This window comes from Vicugna pacos, unplaced genomic scaffold (genome assembly GCF_048564905.1).
Source record: "Vicugna pacos unplaced genomic scaffold, VicPac4 scaffold_106, whole genome shotgun sequence".
Lineage (NCBI taxonomy): Eukaryota > Metazoa > Chordata > Mammalia > Artiodactyla > Camelidae > Vicugna > Vicugna pacos.
The window spans coordinates 634,816-642,360 of NW_027328786.1; positions in this window are offsets into that span (position 1 = coordinate 634,816).

Consider the following 7,545-nt stretch of genomic DNA (forward strand, 5'->3'; position numbering starts at 1 on the left):
TATCAAGGCTTTCCCATGTTGAAGTGGTATCAGCATGTCTCTTTTTTTTTGAAAATGTTAAACTTTATTAGAAGGTGGTAAATACTATCAAAAATAGTAGAGTGGGGTATAAGGGGTGGGGTTTCAAAGGGAAAAGTCCGGGTTGAGCAGTCAGGGTGGACTACCCAGAGCAGATGGCTTTTTTCATATTCCCCTTTATTTATTTTTTCTTTTTTATTCACTCTTATGTCTGAATAATATTCCACTAAATGGAGATACTACATTTTGTTCTTTCATTCAGCAGCTATATATGGATGAGGTCCAGAAGAATGAGTGTAAGTGGTGGCTAGCAGGGATGGCATTTAAGCAAAGGGCAAGATGTGCTTTCAAAAAAAAAAGTGAACAATCAGAGGCACAAGGAAATTCAGCGCGTTTCTGAGAAAGTGCATGGTTGCTTCAGTAGGACTGCCATGCAGGGCTGTGGGGGATAGTGACAGGAGACACAGTGAGGGAGTCACCTGAGAATATTCCCCACTGCAAGCAGCTCAGCCAATTCTCCTCCCTCATCCTGTATTTTAGAGACATTTTTGCTAGCTTTTCTCTTATTTCAAGTAACAGTACTTTAGTTACACATCTGATCATCTGCATCAGACCACATTAGCTCCAAGCCACAGAAAATCATTCACTGACCGGAGCAGCTCCAAGACATAACATTGATGGACCAGGGAGTCCTGCAGCATCCCATCCTGCAGGCACAAACCACACATGTTCCCTGGTGATGTCCGGAAAGTAAAATGCATGGAAATATCTCACTGCTGCTGCACGACATCTGCCCACAAATTGCCCCCAAATCATGCTGGCACAGCACTACTCAACCCTCGCACTACCCCCCCCCCAAAAAAAAAAAAAAAGAGAGAGAGAGAAAAGAAAAGAAAAGAGAAGAAAAGAAAAGAAAAGAAAATATAAGAAAAGAAAAGAATAAAGCTAAGAAAGCAAATTTAGGCTCTTCCATTGAAAACCAGCAACCATCACTGCCAGTATCTGAGCTGGAATGATCCTGACTTCAAAAACCACTGTGCAGTTACTATTCAAATGTGACAGACATATATGTATTTCACTTAGATGATATTACAATAGGATTTTTCTTTTCAAAATTTCCAGTTGCAACAATAGCACAAGAAAGTTTATGTTTCATTTTTTAAAAAAAATCAATTATTTTCCACTTTGTTAATTTTGAATCTATTATTATTTTATAAAGGGAGCTATGCTGCAGATTATAAACCAAATATCTGGCTTCTGCAAACAAGACCTATATGACTTCACTATTTCAGAGCAAGCTTTAATGATGCTTTCAAATTGGGGGCGCTCACTAACAGCTCTTTAAATACTGTCAAAGATGTGCTATTATGTAATGCAAAGGGTCTACCTACACATCAACTCAGAAACCAAAGAAACTACACGAAAGCCTTAGTTTATCATTTTAAAATATTCCTATTATTTTGAATATTAAATTTCTTAAAAGATAAGATATTTTTTGAGAAAGACATCAGTTGTATTAAATTTCCTCTCACCAAGAAAGCAATCTTTATCAAGAATTACTACCCCTATGAAAATCCAAAAGACAGGACGTTTCTAGCTAAGTTAACTTACAGATCTCAACACAAGCCTAAATCCTATCTGCTCTCACTTGAACGAGCCCAGCAAAGTCCTGGGCTACTCTGGAACTTAGCTCTTCTGTTCCATATGTTGGCAGAGCTAAGATCATCACACAAGGCAGGGAAGGAGAGAAGAGGTAAGTCCACCTGGCGGCCTCCATCTGTTTACTTCCAGCCACAAGGTGTCGCTAGAGCGACCCCGCTAACAAGCCCTCCACACAAGGAAACCCGGCATCCACTCTGCCCCTGCGGTCCCCAAGCAGTCCCGACGCCCCTCTCCCACTGGTGGCCTCCGAGCCTGTGAATGGTCTTCTAATGACCCTCCCAGTTGGTGACACCCTCCCCCTCTTCCCCGCTACACACACACACACACACACACACACAGCCAAGGCAGCCTTCCCAAAGCACAAATTTGATTACATCTCCCCCACTTCAAACCCATCAGAGGCTCCCTGGTAGAGTTCTAGCCCCACCCCCGACCCTGCTTGTCCATCCTCACCTCAGTACCAGGTCCCCAGTGACCTCAGGGGCCCCGTGACCTGCTGCTACTTCCCACTAGCCTCCAGGCTCATTTTAACTGTTTGTCAAGGAAGTCTTCCTTCCCTCCAACCTCCGCACTTTGGATTAGGTGCCCTGCTGTGTTAATAAAACATTTTAATCTAAGTCAACTTCTGACACTGCTAAGCTCTCAAGAAGCAAGTACATTTTGCTTACTACTGTGGGTCCACCCCCTCTCCCCTAGACACTCAGAATTGCGTGTGTTGTGAATAAAAGAATGAAGGGGTGGGACTCAAAAGGACAGGCAGAGCTGCTCTCCTAAGGGTCACTTCCTGCTGACACCCTTCACTGCCTCTTCTGTGTCAGTTCTAGTAAAAACCAAGCTCCTCCAAAGCCCTCCACCCCTAGGCCCTCTCCAGTGTCCTTCAAAGCAGGGTCACCCACCACCCTGGACCACACAGGGCAGTCTCCCCGAGTCCCCACCCCACAAGCCTCCAGGCCTCTACCCGGGCTGCTCCTGCCACCTGAGTCACCCTCTTGATTCCTTCCCCTGGCTGACTCTTACTCTGTCCCCAGAACTGAATGTAGAGCCAATTTCTTCCAGGAAGTCCTCCCTGATGATGTCCTTTAGCTCTTGGCTGGGCTCCATCTACAGCAGCACTGCTTGGCGACCAACTGGTATTTGTCCACCTGCTCTTATGAGACCATGACCTCTTGGAGGCCACGTGGGAAAAAGGAGTGAGGTGACAAGAGGGGTGGGAAGAGCAAACAGGAAAGTCGCAGCTCAAGTCCCAAATTCAAGGATTCTGTCTCAGATAAAAAGAATAAACTGTTTCATACGTGTGTCATTTGGCTATGATTTTTGTGGCTCATGGAAAACAAGAGCTTGGTGTTCAAGCCTGAAATCCAAGTTACATGCAAAGAAATGTATATATTCATATCCAAAGGAAACCAGAGCTGCTCAACAACACTTTGCAGTTAAAATCCAAAGGAACTTTGATAAAGGCAATCTCCCTCTCTCTCTTTATTTTTATTTATTTATTTTTTTTGGTATCATATAGTTTTAGAAGTATTTGTATAACAAAGTGATGGCTACAGCCTATGATTCTGCACTGGAGTGTTTGGGGCTAAGGAAGCCCAGATTACATGCACTGTGTAAATGCAATCACACCAACACAATGACAGGCGCCCTAGTGGCTGAGCTGAAGTTCCAAAGCAGAGAACCTTATGTTGGAAGACAGCTCTCAGTAGAAAGTAAGAAATGTAATGTTCTGTACTCAATTTCATTAGCTTTATGAGCCATTAACAGATAGTATGTCTTGTCTAATGAAACCCCAAAATATATTGTCATCTTCGATTTTCTCCATCTGACTGTTTTATGCTAAATTTGGATATCAAACCCTCACTCCATACGGAAAGCTCAGGCCTTAGCTGCAGCACAGTTACATCCCGTGGAAGAAAGCCGATCAAGGGAGAACAGGAGAGTTTCCCTTCAGAAGCTGCTAAGTGTGGTTTTGCACCTGTATGTCATTTACAACCACGCCATCGTCAAAGGAGTAAGACCTTACATCTGTGGGGCAAAAAGCACTGCGGTGGTTCCGAACCATGAAAGAACACTGAGCTTTGTGCAACAGTCCTGAGGCACTTAAAGCGTACTTTCTCTGAAAGGCTCCGAAACTGACTCACTTCACCATTTCAGGTACAACCGGAATTAGTAGAGAGAACATGCCCTTGAAGTCTGACAAGGCCCTGCTGGAATCCTGCTACAGCATTTACTAGCTGCTAAATGAACCAATTCCTTAAACCTCTGAGGAGGCTTCCCAATCTTCAAAACGGGGCTGCCACCGCCCACTTGGGAGGCATGGATGTGAATGCAACACGCAAGTAGGGCGGCCGACTGGTACGTGACACGGGGCCTGGCTAGTTTCCCTCCGCTGCCCTTCTCCCCCTTTAAACTTGCACTGTTCCCCCTGGTAAGGGTGAAGCCCCAGGAACAGACTGCCCGATTCTTCTGTATATCCCCGGATACATACCTTACCCTTAGGAGGTCAGAAAAACAACTGCCTCCTCCCCAGTCACTATCAATATTCTTAAGAGTCTGGGTTTTTTTAACTCTATGTTTCAGGGAGACTATTCAAGAATTGTTCAACCACCGTTCTCCAGGTTGGCTCCTCTCCCAACGCCCATCCCTTCTTACCTCAAATCTTCTGTCTGATTGCCTTTTGTTCGTGGGAAAGAGAGTCCGCTAGGGTGCGGACTCCCTAGGCCTCCCTCCCTTCATCACAGGAGAGTGTGACTACATTCTCCCAACTCCCCACTCCGACTCCAGCTTCTGAGGAGTTTCCCCTTCTGGACCCTGCAGCTTCTGGATCGTCCCAAGACGCGCACACGTGGCCAAAACCCTCTCTTCAGATTTCTTCCTGTGTGGCCCTGCCCACCCCCCAGAACCTTAAGGATAAATGCCATTGCTCTGAAAATCACAAACGCCGCTGACTGACACACCAAAGCTGCATGGTCCGGGCTTTCTTCCAAACCAGGCACAGCCCTGCCCCCCCTCAGACACAGTCTGCACCTCTTGAGATGAGCTGATCCACTTGCACGGCTGTGAACACCAGCTAAGAATGACGAATCCCAATGTGTATCTCTAGTCCGGCTCCTTCACCTGAGCCCCAGGCTCATAGACACGAGTGCCTCTTGGAAGTCCTAACTTGGATGACAAATGGCATCTTAAAAATGCCATATGTCAAAAAAAAAGGCCTTATGTCCACCATTTACTCTAGACTTCGATTCCTGGCAGGTACCTCCCAGGCTCCCCATTTTAGTAACAGCCCCAGCACCCACCTAGGTGTTTGAGGTCACATTCAATTTCCACTGTTCCCTCCACCTGGCCCTGCCCTGGAATCAGTCTTGTTATTTCTGTCGCTAAGCCAGTCTCAAGTCTGGTTCTGCAGGGAGCACGATGGAAACCCACAAGCTCACAGCAAGGTGCACTGAGTCACAGTCCTCCGAAGGGAGTTCCCTGGAGGGGGAGGCATCTCCTGCTGCCAGTCACCTCAGAAGGCACTGGATTCTCACGAAGAAGGACCAGAAAAAGGACTCAAGGATCTCCCGTGATCTGAGGTTTGAAGGGCCCGAGGTCTGGGGGAGCTCCTAGTTAGCTGACACTCCTGTCAGTGAGCAGATGAGGATGGTAGGAACCCAGGCAAGTCTGTTCTCGCTCCGACCCCTTTTCTCTCGGGAGCCACGGGAAAGGCCAGTTTCCAGGGCACAGACCGGCCATCACAGATCCCAGCCTGCATTTGCCAACCCAGACAGCCTAGACTCCTACTTGCGACTCTTACTTCTGTTCTGTTCCCCCCCAGAATGTGATGGACTCTTTCAGAAAGTCTGGACTGTCTCAGGCGAGACCAAGTCAGTGAAGGATGAAGTGTCCACATTTGGACCAGAGCATGAAAGGAGAAACAAGGCCTCATGTCCAGCATGACGGTGGTGGCCAAGCCCTTTCCCTGGGTGAGATGAACCAGGGTCGGGGTGAGAATGCAAGGTCCCTTCACGGCTGACAGGGGTGTTGGAGACTCACTACCGCAAAATAACCACACGGCCGTCAGTGGTGGACATCAACTGCAACAGACACAGAGTCAGCTATTTACTGCCAAAAAGGGGTAAAAGTAAAGGCCGGTGCAGGGAGGCCTGCACGGCTGCTGAGGCAAACCACAGAGCTGGCTCTGAATGCCCACTGGCTGAAGCAGAGAGGAAGCTACGGTCCCCTTTAGCGGTCCCTGTGTCCACCAGATCCAAGTGAACCAGTTACTTAGGACAAGGCAATGTTTTCCTGATACTTAGAAAAACCAGCCTCATAAAGGGAACAAAAGAGTGGCATGGTTTTAGGCCCACTCCTGCCCCTCTATGAATGCAAAGTAAAGTAAATGGCACTGGGAAGGTGAATGCAAAAAAAAACCCAAAAAACAAAAAACCGGTGACTGCTTCCTCCAACAGCGTCCCCTGCAGCTGCTCACCCCCGAGCCGGCCACTTCCTCACCAGTGACCGCCGGCCAGGAAGCGCCGTCACGCACGTCACACAGCGACAGCCAGGAACCTCGTGCCGAGCACGTTTGTGTAAAAGCCAGAATCAAGCAAGGTGCTGCAGAATTTGACTTTCCAAGTTTAAATACTCCATGAAAAAAATCCCTCAGCAGCCGCCTAAATCAATTCGCATCTCACTTCTTCAAAACAAATAAACAAAATTAGTAAGAGAGCATTTGTTACCAAATATAAGGACGAACTAACAGGTTCCTCAAAGCAAGGACTTTAACAGATATCAAACTCCAGTGGGTGATGTGCTAACATAGCAAAAATTCCAAAAAAGTAGAAAATAAGTTGACTAGGATAATATACGAATCATGGCAACTGTTAAGTTTTTGCTTTTTATAGCGATGGAGACGGCACAGAGGGCGATCTGGCTATTCCAATGCAGGGTGTGCACAGCCCACATTTTCAGACCCAACAACATGCTCACGGGGTGGTATAAGGGAAAAAGGAAAATAGAAAAAGGAATAGAGGAACAGCCAAAATTAGAAACACACGAGAACAAAAATGACTTTGACAGCATTTACAAGAAATTACGTCAGTGTGATGAGGACAGGGACGCAGGGACGGTGAGACCCACCCTCACATCCTGATCCAGGGAAGGCAGGGGCCTGAGGGGAGCGATGCTGCCGGGGGACCCCAACGTGGTCAGCGCCCCAAACCAAAACTTCACCTAGATGCGTGTAGACAGCTTTTGAGCTACAAAATGTGGTCGCATTTCAAGCTGGACAACTTTACTCACTCCCACCAAGAGGAACAGGGGAGAATTAGGTTCTGCTCCTGAACCAAAGCATTGTTTAAAAAATTAATGACTGTGTAATAGTAAAAGCAACAATGGAGTAAAAGTCACTGGCGGAGAACGTGCTTGACCCGAGCTCATTGGCCACGTTATCTCACTGACGTTCAGATGCTGGCTGAGCCCTTATGGTACCAGAACAGACAGACCCACCAGGAGGGAGGTTTAATGCGCTGCTGTATTTTGATGCCGGCAGCCATGCCTGGTACACAAGGTTCTGGGTAAACAATGGTGACAGTGTCAACCACTATGGGCTAAGCACACATCCAGCTACTCCGCCAAATCCCAAGGGCAGACTTCAAAAGGCAAAAACAAGCTGGCATTCTCTGTTGGCTCTGCAGAATCAGAGCCAAGCAGTTGCTGAGCAAAAATGTCACCAGTGCCTCCTATGACAAAATAGGAGGCACTGGCGTGGGGCTGGGGCAGGGCTCCAGGCTTCCACTGATCACCCACCAGTCTGTCCAGGGGGTGAAGGAGGTCCCTGCTTTCATTGCACCGATGCACCTACCTTGAATGACGCCTTAGGACTCA